The following is a 16,689-nucleotide window of genomic DNA, read 5'->3' as shown; positions in this document are numbered from 1 at the left end:
TCTTTTATTTTTGTTTGTTTGTGAATCTGATTGGACTTCAGAAGAAAGGACAAAATGAAAGCCCAGATAAACAAGCATGTGTTGAAGAACAGTCATTAAAAATACCTCACACTCCTGATAACAAAAGAAAGTCAGGATGGAAAGCAAGAAGAAGTTGTGTTTCTAAGTCATAGCTCTGGAAAAATCAGGATTGTTGGAGAAAGTGAAAAACTATGGGATGAAAAACTGCTTGGAGTGTTAGGTAAAAGTCAAAGATATTACAAATCTTAAGTAGACCTGCACAATTATGAAAACATTTTTAGTCTAATTAAATTAATACTTTTAAGGGATACATTATTAGGAGATCTAGCCACTGTAGTGCAGGGTCACAAATATGATTAAGAGTCTGGGGCCTATGAGGAAAGGCTGAGAGATCCAGGAGTTCTAAGGCTGCAGAAGAGCAGGCTTGGGTAGATCTTGTCAGTGTCTGTAAATACCTAATCAGAGTGGATATAGGTGAAGGAGCCAAACATTTTTCAGCAGTGCCCTTGACAGGTAATGGGCACAAATCAAAATCCAGGAACTTACACCTGAACACATGAAAAGTCTTTTTCACTGTGAGGGTGGTCCAACACTGGCATAGGTTGTCCGGAGAGGTTTGTCAAGTCTCAGTCTTTGGAGATTTTCAAAACCTGACTGGGCATGGTTGTTAGAAACCTGCTCTAGGTGATCCTGCTCTGCTTGAGCTGGTGGTTGGACAAGATAGTCTCAAGAGGTCCCTTCCAACCTCAACAAATTGGTGAATCTGTTATCCTTCATGGAGAGGTTCTGTGCAGACAACCTTAATCTTTATTCTTCAGGTGCTGTGCCTTCAGAAATCTCAGTGAAATTCAATACTCATAATACAGTGCTACATTGTGCAGTTAAGGCTCTTAAAAAGTCTTTTATTAGGCAGTTTTGAAAAAAACGTACTCAACTTCAAGATTAATTGTCCACAATTTATTTTCTACATTAAAAATAATATTCTGTGAAGTTTCTTTCATCTAGGTGAAGGAGAGGGGGAGAGGAGAAAGAAGGAGAAGGGATATCTGGTCAATCTTGAAAGGAAAGACAATCTCATCAGTCCTGTCAGAGGAATAGTTTCCTTCAAAGGAGAGATCTCCCATAAAGACTTAACACTTTCCTGGGAGTCCAGCACCCTGTGTCCAGAAGTCTTTGCACTAATGGTCAGCGAAAAATACTGAGAAAAAATGTTGTTTCAACTGTAGTGTCTACACCTGCAGTGCTGTGCCCAAAGCAGCCTAGGTCTCCATCCTCAGAGTCGTGAAGTCCTCTCAGAAATCAGCAAAAGACATACAGCAAATAGAGACTGAGTCAGAGACAAATGCATACCTGGCCACCAAAGCCATCCAGAATTGCCAAGATGCAGAGCACATCCTCCTCCCTACTGAGTGCAAGCTATTAGCCTGCTGATCTTAAGCAGTCATTTTCTGCCCTAAAGCTGTACAACAGCTGCCATCTGTTGAGAGTCTACAACATCAGTAAAGAGGTCACTGAGAGCACAGGGATTAGTCCTCTCCTTGGATGAAGGGCCTAAGTAGGAGAAAACAGATTAACTCTGTGTATTAAGAGCCTAAGATCTAGGTTTGTGATGAAATACACAGATAAAATACTATGGGTAAAGCTACCATTCTGGAATAATTTTTCCACTTCCCTTGTTCTACTAAACTCTTAATTAGCAGAAGCTAAAGTTCCATGCAGCACAGAGCATGACTGCACACTGGTAGATTCCATGAATCAGAGCCAAAGAGGGCATATGCTGAACTACAGTAAGCTAATAACAGGAATACTATCAGTGCCAGCTACAACTCCATATAAGGTTCTACCACAGTATTTTTGCACTGTTTTCCAGCAATATTTACAGATCTTCATATTTTAAGATGTTTGTTGGCAATAAGTAATTTTTTATTTAATTTATTTCACATGACAGGTTAACAGAAGAAATAGTTGCTTTATCATACTCTGGGTCCACTATCTAACACTGTCCATGACCACAGAGGAGAGTTCTCCATTGGGGTGGTGGTCTCCAAAGTGGAGTGCACCCTAAGGGGTGCTCAAGACAATTCACTGGGCTGCAGAAAAAAAATAGAATTGCAGTAGTACATATAAGTAATATATAAATAAATGCTTACACATACATTGGTGGCATGTCCTCAGAAATTTTTCACTGATGGAGTGTGCAATTAAAATGGTTTAAGGTCTTTGAGCAGAATGTAACTTTTTGAGATATTACCTGTTACTGTAACTAAATAGAGACAAATGTGGCACTATGCTAATAGAGGATACTGAGAAAGCTGATACAGTACAAATTCTCAAAGTCATGCAGTTCTTTTAAACTCAGAGTGTATCCCTGCTTAATAAGCAAAATGGCTTAATGAATTTTAGTACCCAAACTGTATTTTTAGATATGTAAACTTGATAAAACTTGACCCTACCTGCATACAAGCTTCATCTTTAGATACTAAAATACGTCAGTGATCAGGAACCAATATAACATAATAGTAAAATAAGTATACATTAAAGACTCTGTAAGTACTCAGAACAAGCAAACACAAGTAGCAACAGCTTCGTAGATCTCAATCATGGTGGAAGAAATAAAAATTTTCTGACTTACACAGGAGTAAGGGGAAGAACAGAGTTTTCCACTACTAGTAAAATAGAATCAGTCTGTTTCCACTCCTATCATCTAATTTTCCATTTGCATTCTTTGATTTTTATGACAAGTTTGGCTTAGTACTGAATTCTACTGAGTTCTATTAAAAATAGTCTTTCCAATGTTGAAGATGGCAAGACTTATCAACTGCACCAGCCATCACTAAATAAATTCAAATGAGAAAGAAGAAGTAATTTTAACATCGCAAAATCTTATAAACAGAAGTAATGCATTCATATTCTGGTAGCAGAGATCAGATCAAACATCTGACTAACCTGTCTACAATCTACAAGGTAGATAACTTCATTGCATGTCCTTGGTCCTCCTTAATAATGAAAAGAAATGGGTAATCCTTGAATGTAAACATGTACACCAGCAACATCTGAAGGTAGATGAACAATTCTTACTCTTGATGTTTGTGTATCAGAACTAAATGACCTGTTGGAGGATTTTCTTCAGGCAAAACCAAATGAATACAGCAGCTCTGAGTTGAGATGTTAACTGAACAGGATGTCAGAATATTTAGTCAGGGGCTTAAACTCTGAATTTGCTGTTTGCATGTTTCAGTTACAGTGGAAAACATCCTCTTGCAGGTATCTGAAACATGGACAGATTCTCTGCTTATTCTTCTTATCCATCACTTAGAGAATAAAATAGAAGCACAGCTGCAAAAACTTTGCCGACTGCTGCGGCAAACCTTGTCCATATTATCAAGAATGGATGTGTTCCCAGCAGCCAGAAAGTCAGTTAAGCAGCAATATCAAGGGACTGATGAATACATGATTTGCTCTATCCATCTCATCCTTACAGGATATCCTGGGGAACCAAATTTAACTACCTAAGAGTAATGTATTCTTTTTTCTCATGTTCACGGTGTGAAGAAAATCAAAGTGAAATAAATATGATGCAGAAAATTCCTAGGGATTATGTCTGGGACATACAAAATCTGTCTTGGGTGTTTCATAAAGCATCATATACACCTACAATAGTAGAGAAATACAGTAACCATTTCCTATTAAATAATTGATTAGCTGAGTTCAGCTGTTTCAAGACAATAAAATATGAAACAAATCTCACTCTTTCTGCTTTCATTCGTTTCAATACACAAAAGCCTTATGCTTACTGTAACTGATTTCCTACATCAGGAGGCAAAAAATCCTTATGAAATAAAATGTATAAGTCTTCTTTTATCAAGCCAACCTAGTGTCTTATTGATAATGCTCTTTGCTATCAACTAGGAGTTCTGAATTCAGATGACTGACTTAATCTCTTTGCAGATTGCTAGAGGCTTTGAATGGTAGAAAGACTATATTTAATTGTGAAGACTCAGAAGAAGCACAGAGAGGCAATGGGTCACATAAGCAATCCTTAAGAGCAGGACATTTATTCATTTTTTCATTGAAGGAAACTGCCATACAAGTAGATCAGTATTAGATGCAAAGAGTTTAAAAAATTCTATGAAAATAAAGCAGAAGCCCAGAGAGTGCTGGTGAACGGGGTTGCATCCAGTTAGTGGCCAGTCATCAATGGTGTCCCCCGGGGATCAGTGCTGGACCCAGTTCTGTTTAATATCTATGATGATCTGGATGAAGGGATCGAGTATACAATTAATAAATTTGCAGATGACACCAAGCTGAGCGGGAGTGTTGATCTGCTGGAAGGCAAGAGGGCTCAGCAGAGGAACCTGGACAGACTGGAGAGATGGTCTGCTTCCAACAGGATGAGGTTCAACAAGGCCAAGTGTTGGGTCCTGCACTTTGGCTTCAACAACCCCCTGCAGCGCTACAGGCTGGGCACAGAGTGGCTGGAGAGCAGCCAGGTAGAAAGGGATATGTGAGTTTGGATTGACAGGAAGTTGAACATGAGCCAGCAGTGTGCCCAGGTGGACAAGAAGGCCAATGGCATCCTGGCCTGGATCAAGAAAAGTGTGGCCAGCAGGACCAGGGAAATGATTCTTCCCCTGTACTCAGCACTGGTGAGGCCACACCTGGAGTGCTGTGTCCAGTTCTGGGCCCCTCAGTTCAGGAAGGATATTGAGGTGCTGGAGCAGGTCCAGAGAAGAACAACCAGGCTGGTGAAGGGACTCGAGCACAAGTTCCTGTGAGGAAAGGCTGAGGGATCTGGGGTTGTTTAGCCTGGAGAAGAGGAGGCTCAGGGAGACCTCATCACTCTCCACAACTACCTGAAAGGAGGTTGTAGCCAGGTAAGCATCGGTCTCTTCTGCCAGGCAACCAGCAGTAGGACAAGAGGGCACGGTCTTAAGCTTTACCAGGAAAGGTTTAAGTTAGATATTAGGAAGAAATTTTTTACAGAGAAAGTGATGAGCCATTAGAATGGCCTGCCCAGGGAGGTGGAGGATTCACCATCCCTGGAGGTTTTTAAGATGAGACTGGATGTGGCACTTCGTGCCATGGTCTAGTAACCACAGTGGTGTTGGATCAAGGGTTGGACTTGATGATCTCGGAGGTCTTTTCCAATCTGGTTGATTATCTTATTCTATGATATTCTTAATGACTTTTTGCAGAATGTTTGGGGTAATTTATTGCCAAAAGATATTATGTGTGTCAAAAGTACATAAAAAAATAAATGAAAAATTAATAACAACACAGGGAAACCAATTCAACAGAGTACGATGGAACCACAGCTCAGGAAATCCTAGTCTCACAGACCGGTGGAAGCTGAAGTAATGCAGTTGGGGAAAAAATCACAGTTATCCTGTTTTACATATTCTTTTCAAAGTGTGACTGATTTTGCTCTGAGACAGGATATTGAACTAGATATCCTCCTAGCCTGATCTGGTTTGTAATTTTTGTGTGACTTGTTCTGCTCTTGGTATGACTACTAAGATTGCATGACAGAAAAAAAGAGAGAGGCAGACATTTAACATAAAGGATATGAATGATTCCATAGATATCTGAAACACAGCAATTATCATTACCTAGTGGGTAGAGTTACCCTCCTCTTTTGACAGCTGTATTATAAAAAGTAGATCAAGGCAATTAAAATATGCTCTTAGTTTTTTTTCAAGGAAAAAAATGATGTTGATAGTTTTAGCAGTCCTTAGATATTAAGAAGTTCAAGAGTTAGCTGCATATCTGACAAAAAAAAGATCACAGTAAAGCAGTTTGATGTTCGTATGTTTTGGGAAAAAGAGCCATAATAAGAAGAAAAAATATAATTTTCATATTCCTATCTTGAAGGCCTCAATATTCCTCTTCCGATCTCACATTTTAGGAGGAAAGAATTTTTCTTTTTTCACCTAGACCCTGGATTGTTGTATATCAGCCAAGTTATAAGTGCATTAGTTTACAGCAGATGAGAATTCAGAAAACTCCTGTCTGTCCGTGAAATGAAAGGAAATTACCTTTCTCACAGAATAAGAAGAAGTTTATTCAGCTAATGGGCATAAAACATGCTAAACTGTTCATATGAGAGATGCTGTGTAATTATTAAGTGCTGTTATTTTTTCTGGATATTACATAGACATGTCAAGTAAGACGAGATGTGTAAGCAAGTAGAACAGGCTGTCCTGAAAATAGAAAAAGGAAAATTATTCCATCATATTCAACTCAAGATTATGTGAAAATAGGAGTAACTAGTACCTCCACAGAAAGATAAAAAATAGTCAACATGTTAGGTATTGAAAAAATCCCAAACAATCTAGTCCAAAACCACAAACAGAATTAGCATCTTGCTGCCTGTTTTTGATAGTTTTGAAAACAACACAGTGATTTATCTTTTTTTGTTTGATTAGTTTCATCTCCAAAATTTATTACTTTACTCCTAAGTGCATTGGATTTTGAAGCGGAAAGAATGTTCCTAATTGATACTTGTACCTAATCAGATGTACTTTACCACCTGCATTCAAAATGATGAATAAGCGCTTAACTCTTTTCCTGAATTTGACATAGAGGAAATTGGGAAGCTATTATCTAATATTTTTTTCAAGCTCAACATATTTGACAGGAAATATGATCTTCCTGCAAAAACACCAGAGTTTTATCTATTTTTAAAAACCGTACCATCTAGGAGGGAAATGAAGATGTTTTATATCTTAATTTATCTATTTCTATCTTTCCCAATTACAGGAAAAATCTAAGACAGACTTTTAATATCAGTGGGAGTTGTGATAATAGACTTCTGTATGGAGTTGTCATAATGCCCTACTATATTTGATGTTGAAACCCTGGTTTGCTTTGAAGGTCACTGACACCTTCACATTTTATGGTAAATTTTAATGACTTGTAAAAATCTTTTGAAGTTCCCTCATTAATATATTTGTTCTGTAAAATATCAGAGAAGGTGCACTCGAACATGAGCTTTCTCAGTTTAGATTCACATTTAATGAACTGCCAAAAGAAGTGAATGAAGTAAAGTATTGGTTTTCAGGGGTAAAAAAGACATCTGTCATAATATGCTGGAAAACTCAGATTTTTCATAATAAGCTGATGTACTAGAGATCGTATATTACTCATTGTAATGAAAACTGTTTGTTTACACAAATGAATGGGCCCAATAGCTTAATTTTCTGTTGGTTTACAGTGTGTGTCAGCTAAATGTCAACATATTTTATTTGTTTGTTTGTAATTCTTACGGTTATCAAAATTCCAAGGCCATCTTTTGGTTTATGGGGTATCAATGAATTTTCAGTCACTTTAGTTTTATCTTTGCCATTTAAATTTAATTTTATTCTCTGCAATGGTGCTTGAACACATAAAATAGCATTCCGATTCCAAGTATCATAGAAATACTTGAAGAGTAATTGGCTATACAAGTTTAATTTGGACAAATATTCAGACTTTATCAGTGTGTGTTGTATTTAGTCAGTTGAAGAGGAATCTTCCATCTGAATAACACTACAGACTAATTTGTCATATAGTTGGCACCAGATATTAGATGATCAATATTAAAAGTGAAATGAAATCTGTAGTTTTAAGAACACTTAATTTAATGTGCTCATATAAATAACATAGTTTATGTATTGCAACATTGTGTATGTAACATATTTTTAGTAATTTCCTGGGAAATTTTGATGAGATTTTAATTAGATTTTCTTCTTATTATTTATGTATAAAGATGCATAATTGACAGAATTGTTTAAATCTAATCTGAGTTCTAGTCTGAACTTGTTTTCATAGGTTCAGGGTGCAAGCAAAATAGGAATATGAAAACAACTTCTCCATCTCTTAATTATATTAACATCTTGCTATGGCTTGTTTTGGAATTGTAGCTAACTCCAGGGTCTGGTAGAAAAAAAAACCACAATAAATAACAAGCAAAGAAGAAAACCTGAATGTTAAAATTATTGAAAAATTAAGGTAGATTAATCTTCAGTTAGTATTCTGACTAATTTAGAGCAGGAATTAGAGAACCAGACATTTCACTGTATTTACCTTTCCTTTGATGATTCAGAAAACAGTATTTTTCTGACTCCTAACAGTTTTGCTAATTTAATTTATTTTTTGGAGCTTAAATTTTCTGATAGAAGAATGCAAAAATATAAAATGGACAAGTACCTCTATAGATATTTTATCTATTCCTTTCCCTCATTTTCTAACATTTACCACTGCTACATTGCTTAGAAATTACAAAATTACAAACACCATTAACATATCAGTTTAAACATTTACACTAGATCATGTCTGGTGTTGGTCTTAGAAAAGTGTTTTTCCAATTGCTTTTAATATAAGAGTTAATGTGTTAATATTTAACAATAAAAAATCCAATAATAATAAATCTGAATTGCAGTAACTTTGGTTGTTATCTTGACAATTAAAATATAGCAACATTTGGGGAAAGCATGTTCAATTGCAAATAATCATGTTTGCTTACTCCCAACAGCAATAATTTCAAATATTTTAATTTGGCTCAACATTGTAGGCACACAACTAGTTCAGTCACATGAAATTGCAAAAGAATATTACAATAAGTAAGCAAACTTATCTGGATTAAACTAATGAGGTGGCCAATTGAAAAGGCATAATCTCATGCATAATTCTTAATTTTTTAGCAACCTTTTTCAGCCAAACTGTAAAAGCAATACTGTCTAACGTCTTAGCCTTTATCTTAGCTATAGTTTTTAGCTGTAATACCTTCATTCTCCCATTCCAAAACATAACTGGTAAAAGCACTGGATTAGATGGATGTTCAGTATTAAAGCTTTCAGTTCATCTGCTTGTTTTTTTCCACTGATTTGATGGTACAGTGTTAGTAAACCCTTACTTTGGGTGTAGGTGAAATAGAAACAGTAGCTGTTTAATTTACCTCACATTGCCTTGGTTGTGCAAACACTAGCATGGACTTTGGAACTGTAGCATTTTACAGAGCTTTGCGTGACCTGAACTACTTGAGGATGTCCCTGGTTTTTGCAGGGGGTTCAACTAGATGACTTCTAAAATTCTCCTCCAACCCAAACCACTCTATAATTCTATTACTTTTATGAAAGCAGAAGTGACTGAGCAGTAGAAAAGACATTTATTTACTGCCTTGCCATAGCTGCTGCCTCTTGGATCTTTGAAAATCCTTTCAGAGAAGGATGAAAGAGGAGTAAGACTGCCTCTCCAAGGAACAGCTAAGCAAGCTCCATTTGGAGATGAAAGAAGCCTACAGCATGGCTGTAAACACAGCATTCCCAACGCCATTTTTACTTACCCTCCATTCTGCTTAAATTGAGTCCTGAAGGTAATAAAAGGTCTATGAAGGAAGCCACCCTTCTTGAACAAATCTTTTTACAATCCGTTTTTTCTTAACTTTGCAGTGTGGATCTGACTTTTGTCTATATGGAGAGTTATTTTGTTCTAATTAAGTGGTTTATGTTCTATGCAGGATAATTTTAGACAAAGATTCCTTTCATGTTTTATGGTTCTCTCCAAAGAGCAGAACAGCACTTTAACTGTAGTTTTACTTCAGAACCTGAACAGTGTTTACTCCAGACTAAAACTAGTTTCAGAAACACTTCTGATACTCTTTTATCACCCACTGTAAAATATCACATGCTTATTGATTCAACCACATGCCATAATCTCCCTTTTGTTTAACTGTACAGAAATAGATTTTGACACTATTATTATCCCCCTTGCATTGGTACAAATAGATCTACTCAAGCCGGTTGTTGAAATTAAATGAATAGCACAGTGATCAATGAAAGAACAGAGATAATTTTATCCTACAGAAAAGTATCTGCATACAAAATATTTCCTTTTCTCCCTAGCTTACTGCAGATTTCAAACACAAGACAAGCAAAACTTCTGCTTGATAATAATTCAAGTCCAGGCAGCCAAGCTACAACATCAGAATAGTTTGGTAAATACAATAAGTGAAACAATACAAATGATGGAATGCAAAAGAGAATTTCTTAAACAGGGTAAGTAAGAAGCAACAGATCTCAAGTATATCTAGAATGATTAAGAAAAAAAAAAGACAGGAGCTATTAAAACATGGGTAGATTTTTTTTCTAATGTAAGGAACACAAAGTAGAAGATGTATGAACGTTATGTGGCAATAAAAGCATAAAAAATGTCAGTGTTACAGTTTCTCAGTGAATTGGGAAAACAAAATATAAAAAAAAAATTAATGTTTCAGTATGGAGGTTTTTTTCTGCTCACAGTTCAGAAAGTAACTGCACTTGGGCTACTGGAAGCTGATTTGTCCTAATAACAAAAGCAGACCACTAGTGTGGAAGCAAAAAGGACGCATGATTTTTAAACCATGAAACTTCAGTCTGTTCTCACACTACAAGCACCTGTGCTATCTACCCGTGCATGGAGGTACATCTCCTTGGAGACTGAACTGCACAAAGCAAAACAAATGTGGATTAGGGCATCAACAAATAGTGAAATGCAGATGTTATATTTAACAGAAAAGTTTCAGTTAGACATTTTCCAAATTAGGTTTCTTCCCACTCACTTTTACATATCTAAGGAAACGGATCCTCTTTTCATCTCAAAACTTCATACTGATACAGTCAAGCAATGAAGATCGTGTCAGTTTTTTTCAGTGCTATAGGATTCACAGCACTGTACACTACTGTGCCCACAGGATGTAGAGAAAAGCCAAAAGTCCCTGTCTGAGAAACAATATCCAGTTCTGTTAAACTGTTTTAAAAATCCTCTTTTTCTTTATTTTTGTTATTATTGTTGTTTTAGGGACAAAAGTCTAAGCAAGTGTATTGGAAAAAAACCATTAAATTGTAAAAGTATTACTTACCACATGCAGGATACATCTCACTAGTGGTATCAATGTCTCTCGAAAAGAAATAAACTTATTTTTAGTCATTTTTAGTTTTAGTAATTATTGAGCTAAGGAATTTATCTTGTGGTATCATATTTTCAATTAAATATCTACTTTTAAATAGTGCGTTGCACTCTCATAGATCTTCAAACTGTGTATTTCTTTCTTTGATGCCAATGATTTTCTCATGTGCTAGGATGACTTTCACTTTATTTTATGGGGAAAAGAGATAATTCTTGCAGTTTTTCCATTATGAGACCTGTTTAAGTGTTAGGTAGCAAAAAAACCAACAGTAGGAGGCCCTTTGTGACACAGGCAATGAGTCTAAACTGCTCCATTTAAGGACAGTCTTCCCATTAAGTTGGTGATAAAAAGATGGGAGATAAGTAATCAATTTTTTGTAAAATGTAGGAAATTATACACATTTTGGAAGTAAAGTCAAAGTAAACAAAGAGGGTGTGTGAGAAATGTATGCATTTGAAATATGGATGTCCCTTTCTGCTGCATTGCCAAAATACTCCTTCTTACATGAGTACAAATGTCTGTAGATGGTCTGAGAAAAACGTGATTCATAATACACGCACTTCCCTGTTGGTAAGTATTAACCTTAACTGGAAAAACCACGATGAGTTTCTAATGGTAGTAGTCACAAACTACTGAGTACCAACTTCTGATTTTTTTTTCCCTGCACAGCTGAAGAATGAATTTCTCTGACAAAGCTTAAAAATTATTGATGAATCACGTTGCACAAGCACTAACTTTTTTGCTTATAGTCGTCTATGTTGTTCTGGTTTATTTATTACTTTGTCACACTGCACACTTTTTTATGTGCTACTTCCAACAACCAGGAGAAGATATCTGAAATAGTCTACCTTTTTTCATTCTTGTCTTAAAAAGAAAATTTTCAGGCCAAAAGTTTAGATAAGAAATACAGGCATAAATCAACCTAGTAAATTCCAATGTTAAAGACAGAATGGAACAGACCATATGAATTTGTATAAAATATATTAATTTATTTCCCATATTTAGACAGAAATGTTTTAGCAGCTCATAGCTGTAAATTATTTCACTAAGAAATATTTCTGAATAGCAACTTCTCAAGGATATCCATGAGGTTTTTTCCACTTACTGCATTTGTGTTCTATGGGACACTTTAGAAGACAAGTGTAAAATCTGGTATCACAGCCAAGTAGATATGTTAAAAAGTTTAAATTGTGTTGAACAAACTTACTCTTCACTTCGTATCACCCTATGCAATTGCAGCTTAAAAGATATGTACAAGAATACTGTATCAAGAATCCATATCATTTCAAGGACTCAAAGAATTAATTTCTGGTTACAAGTGAGTGGACCAAGTGCTTGAACCTGTTGAAAACTACAGTCTACTTGTTCTGAGACTTTGTGTTCTGCTCTGCCACAGTATTTTGTGGTTTTCTTCTTTTCTGATTTAGATCAATACTTTGTAGATCAATACAAAAAATATTGTGGCACACCAGGACACAGAGTCTCTTATATCGTGCTTAACATTTGCAAGCCTACCAACTCATGCATGTTTTTCAGCAAGCCACAAATAATAGTTTAATGCCATTTATTACATCTGAATCAGAGGTTTAATATTTGTACTTTTCTCCCAGGAAACTCAGAAAGGTAATTTCAAAATGAAGCTGTTGTGACAGTTAGGCTGTCCCTTTCTACTAGAACCTTTCTACTAGACATCTTGGAAGACAAACTCCATTATAATGTTAGATGTTTATTTCTCTAAAGCTGAAATAAATCCACCTACATACTCCATTGGAACATTACTTCACTGGTACATGTGAAGATAGGAAATCAGTATGATTTCATGAAGTGAGCTGAGATACAAAGTTTCTCAGACTGGAGAAGTGAGCACAGCTGAGAGACAAATGATAACTTTTCATTATATTTTGAGAAACTATTAAAGCTTCAATTTAGTTCAATATTAAAATAAGAAAAAAATGAATTAAGTAATGCCTTCCTTTTAAAAGTAAGCATTTCTGATTATCTTCTCTTCCCTCCATCCATCATGATTTCAGAACATATACTCTCACCAATTCCAAGGTTGAGAGATTAATACTTCACCTTGTGTTTGATACCAATTTTAGATTTAGCTTTAACAGTCTTTTAGTCAGCAACTGCTAAAATCAAAACCATACTAAGATAGGGATCCATGAGGCAAGATGTTAGGATTACGTGACACCAGAAATCCCCAAGTATTGGAGCTACAAAGTCTGCTGCTCTCACCAATGGAAAGCTAAAAGCACTTTCGGCTTTTCAGCTGGAGTCTTTCTATTTTTTGCCTTAGAGCTGCTCAAAAAACACTATAACCAAGATGGTTGGGCAATATTTTTTTACTCAAAAAACCCTGATGTCTACACTGTAACAGCAGTTAATTAGCAAAACAGGTTTGAAACTCAAATAGTTCTGACTCTAATCTATGGCTGATATATATTAAATAGCAGATTATCTACCATTTTGCATTAACTTAATTCTATTACCCAACATATTGGACCATACAATCAAAATATAAAAAGATTGAATTTGCTTTTGTATAGCTAAAATAAACCAAAAATCTAGAATAGAATTAGTTGTTCAAGTTCTAGACTTTTACCACATTAATTAAAATGTCAAGAGCTCCTTCATGAAGTTCAGTACTTTTGCTGGTGTTGCTGATTATAAAGTTATTCTTTCTGTTTTAAACCTCAGATGTTCCCCAGTAAATTTCAATGCTGTGACTATACTGGTTTTAGCTGGGATAGAGGCATAGTTGTGTGGTGCTGTATTTTGTTCTTGTGATGAAAACAGTGTTTCTCACTTTTTATATTTCAGTTCTCTTTCCCATCCCACTGGAGGGAGGGAGGGAGCAGCTGTGTGGGATTGAGCTGCCTACTGGGGTTACTACAACACTGTTCTCAAAATAATACTTTCAGGCAATCAAAAAAGCACTGCAATGCAGTTTGTTGTCATTTTTTCAGAAACCAGCTATTAATAACACTGAAAAGCAGGTGAAGTTCCTTGCTCATCCTTGGATACTGGAAATAATACCTGGGAAGTACATATCCGCCTACAGCCCTAAGACTGATCAGAGAACTTTCAAAATAAACAGCAAGATCTTCATTGACTGGAAACTGCAAGAATTTCTAAAAAAGATCTGAAATGTCTGAAGTAACAGAATTCAGAAAAATAATTGCTAGATTGGAATAAAATGAGGTATCACTCCTTTGACAGTCCTGTTTGTATACCAACTAACTGTTCTTTTCTTTCACCAAAATCTGAAAGGTCATTTCAGAATAACAGGCTTGGTCAAATGCAATGCAAGGGATTGAAAAGGAGAAATAGAGGAGATAGATCATGTTTCCAAGAGCCACTGCAAAAGCAAAATAAATCACACCTGAATCACCGGTGCAACTGAAGAAGAATGGGTAAAGGCTGCACTGTGAATTTACTATATTCAGGTTTTAGTTCACAAGCACAACTCAAGTAACGCTTTTAATTCTTTGCCTCTAGAAAATGTGGAGGTGAACTCTGCAGAGTGGAGCCTCTCCCAAGATCTGCAGTTATATAACAGAACACAGTTACTAAAAATTCCTTTCTATTAGGACATGTTACTTTAGGATGGGAAATTTTATTTAGAGTCACTGGCAGAGGTGAATTTCATTTTGAGAACTACTGGCACTACTGTAGTATCAGTTTTCTATAATTTTTTCCAGCCTAACAAGCAATTATAAAACAACCTTACAGCATTGTCACAGCTCTACCACTAACACCACATGGTATTACAGTTCTCTGGTACATGAAAAAGAAAACACGTAAACAGTGAATAAAACAATACTGAAATCATATTTACTGCTCCTTTAAATACACATTCCCCATCTGCCTTACTAATATCTGTTGGGCTATAAATAGTCACTGCTTCTTTTTCTAATCATAGATGAAAAATGAATATGAAAGGAAAAAATAAGGCTTAAATGAATTACCATGCAGCATAGCTCAGATGCAGCCTAGAGCAGTGGCAGTGCTGATTATTCTTTTGAAAAAACACAGTCTCAAGACACACTGAAAGGGTGATAAAATCAAAATATGTTCACAAGAGCAAGTTCCAGCATAAGGAACACCTGCCCTTTTAGCTTGTGGTATCTAATTACTACCAAAAGTACCTTCTGCATTTCAGTGCTGTTTGATTTTTCCTCTTTGAACCATATTTTACTTGAAGTCATACTTCAGCTATTTTCTTCCTAACAGTCTCAGTGCTGATGGATTTCAGATTAGAAAATGTAATTGCTTTTCTGGGTTTTTACTACATTCATTTGGTAACAAACTTACTAAAAAGTACCACAATGGATGAACTGCAGGTAAATGATCCAACACAGCTTTAATACGATTCATCTGCTAAATCTTTAATTAGTTTTGGACTGTCAGCTGTTACTTCCATATTTTTAAAACAAAAAATGAATGAAATTCCTCATTGGAAAAACAAAAAAGAAAAAAAACCCCTACTCACTTTCCTCAAGCCAAATAACCTCCACAAATTAAAAACAAAACAAAACAAAAGAAATAAAGAAAAAAACCCTCATGTCATTACTATAGCACTTTTGTTTTATAACTTGGATGTAAGGTACAAAATAACTAACATCTGTCATTTTGCAAAATGCTCTTTACCTTTATTATCTAATGTCTAACAGAGTCAAAAATTGAGCAGTCTTGTTTAGACTGATTTAAATTCACATTTATTTTAATGCATGCCAATAAAATTTGAAATTTGCCATTTGGTTTGTTTTTCTACTGTGCTTATTTATGTTAGTAGTATAAAACCAAAATATAGAGTGTAAAGCAAAGTATGATAGTCACTACTACTACAAAGTGTGAGCAACTGTTATTAACAATATAAAATATCAAAAATACCCTTAATCACTTTTCATATCTTGGACCAACAGAAGGAAAACTTACTTTCCTTTTCTTTCATGCACAGCGTGTAAATAAAAAAAAAAAGTTAAAACCCTTTGTTTCTAAGAAGCAAATATTTTGAAAGTAGTTGCATGATGATTTTAAAGATAAAATTGAGAGAAATAAGTAAAATTTTTTCAAAATTATACGTATACATAAAATGAATTTTTAAACCATGTCGACATTGCTAAGAGCACACAGTACTGGTCTCAGTTACTAGGTTGGCTTTGTTAGACTTGTTTAAATCTGTAGAAAATGAACAAGATGAATAAGAGAGAAAATAATGATATGAACATAAACTAGTACCTTCCCCAAACTCCTAAGTCTTAAAAGCCGGCATATTTGCTTCTTAATCTATGGGAAGTTTTTATATATATAAAGAACTGTGTGGCCTTCTTATTCTTTGGCAAGAAATGAGTGTATCTGCTACTATGGCATACAACTCTACCATGGAACAGAAAGTGTGGTAACTAAACTGGTACTGCTACTATAAAAATGTAGTGCCTGGCCTTCAATTAGATTCACACATTTGCATGAGGTATCTGGAGCCAAAACATGTTGATTTTTCTTAGTTTATATTTATGTATCAAGAACACCAAAAAACCAAAGTCCTGATGGATCAACAAAATAAGTTAATAATTTTTTCTCATCAATTAGAGAAGTAATCCTTCTGTTTTCCTAGGGAGGCTGCGATGGGACCAGAACAGCAGCTGCTGCAGGTCATGGATTAAAAATCTGCTAAGAGAAATGGAAAAAGAAATTTCTAAATGGAGAAATATGCAAGAGGGATCTGAGATATCAAAACT

At 35.4% G+C, this 16,689-nt stretch overlaps 1 protein-coding gene across 1 annotated transcript in view; it reads right to left on the bottom strand.

Moving 5' to 3' along the window:
• Window positions 1-16,689, bottom strand: part of LOC126640159 (protein eyes shut homolog) — a 673,551-nt gene that overhangs the window by 161,888 nt on the left and 494,974 nt on the right. The gene's annotated exons all lie outside the window — the stretch shown is intronic.

This window comes from Myiozetetes cayanensis, unplaced genomic scaffold (assembly GCF_022539395.1).
Source record: "Myiozetetes cayanensis isolate MyiCay16 unplaced genomic scaffold, myiCay2020 scf2-11, whole genome shotgun sequence".
NCBI classification, from domain to species: domain Eukaryota; kingdom Metazoa; phylum Chordata; class Aves; order Passeriformes; family Tyrannidae; genus Myiozetetes; species Myiozetetes cayanensis.
The sequence above is the reverse complement of the archived record's forward strand: the minus strand, read 5'-3'. Positions and strand labels throughout refer to the sequence as shown.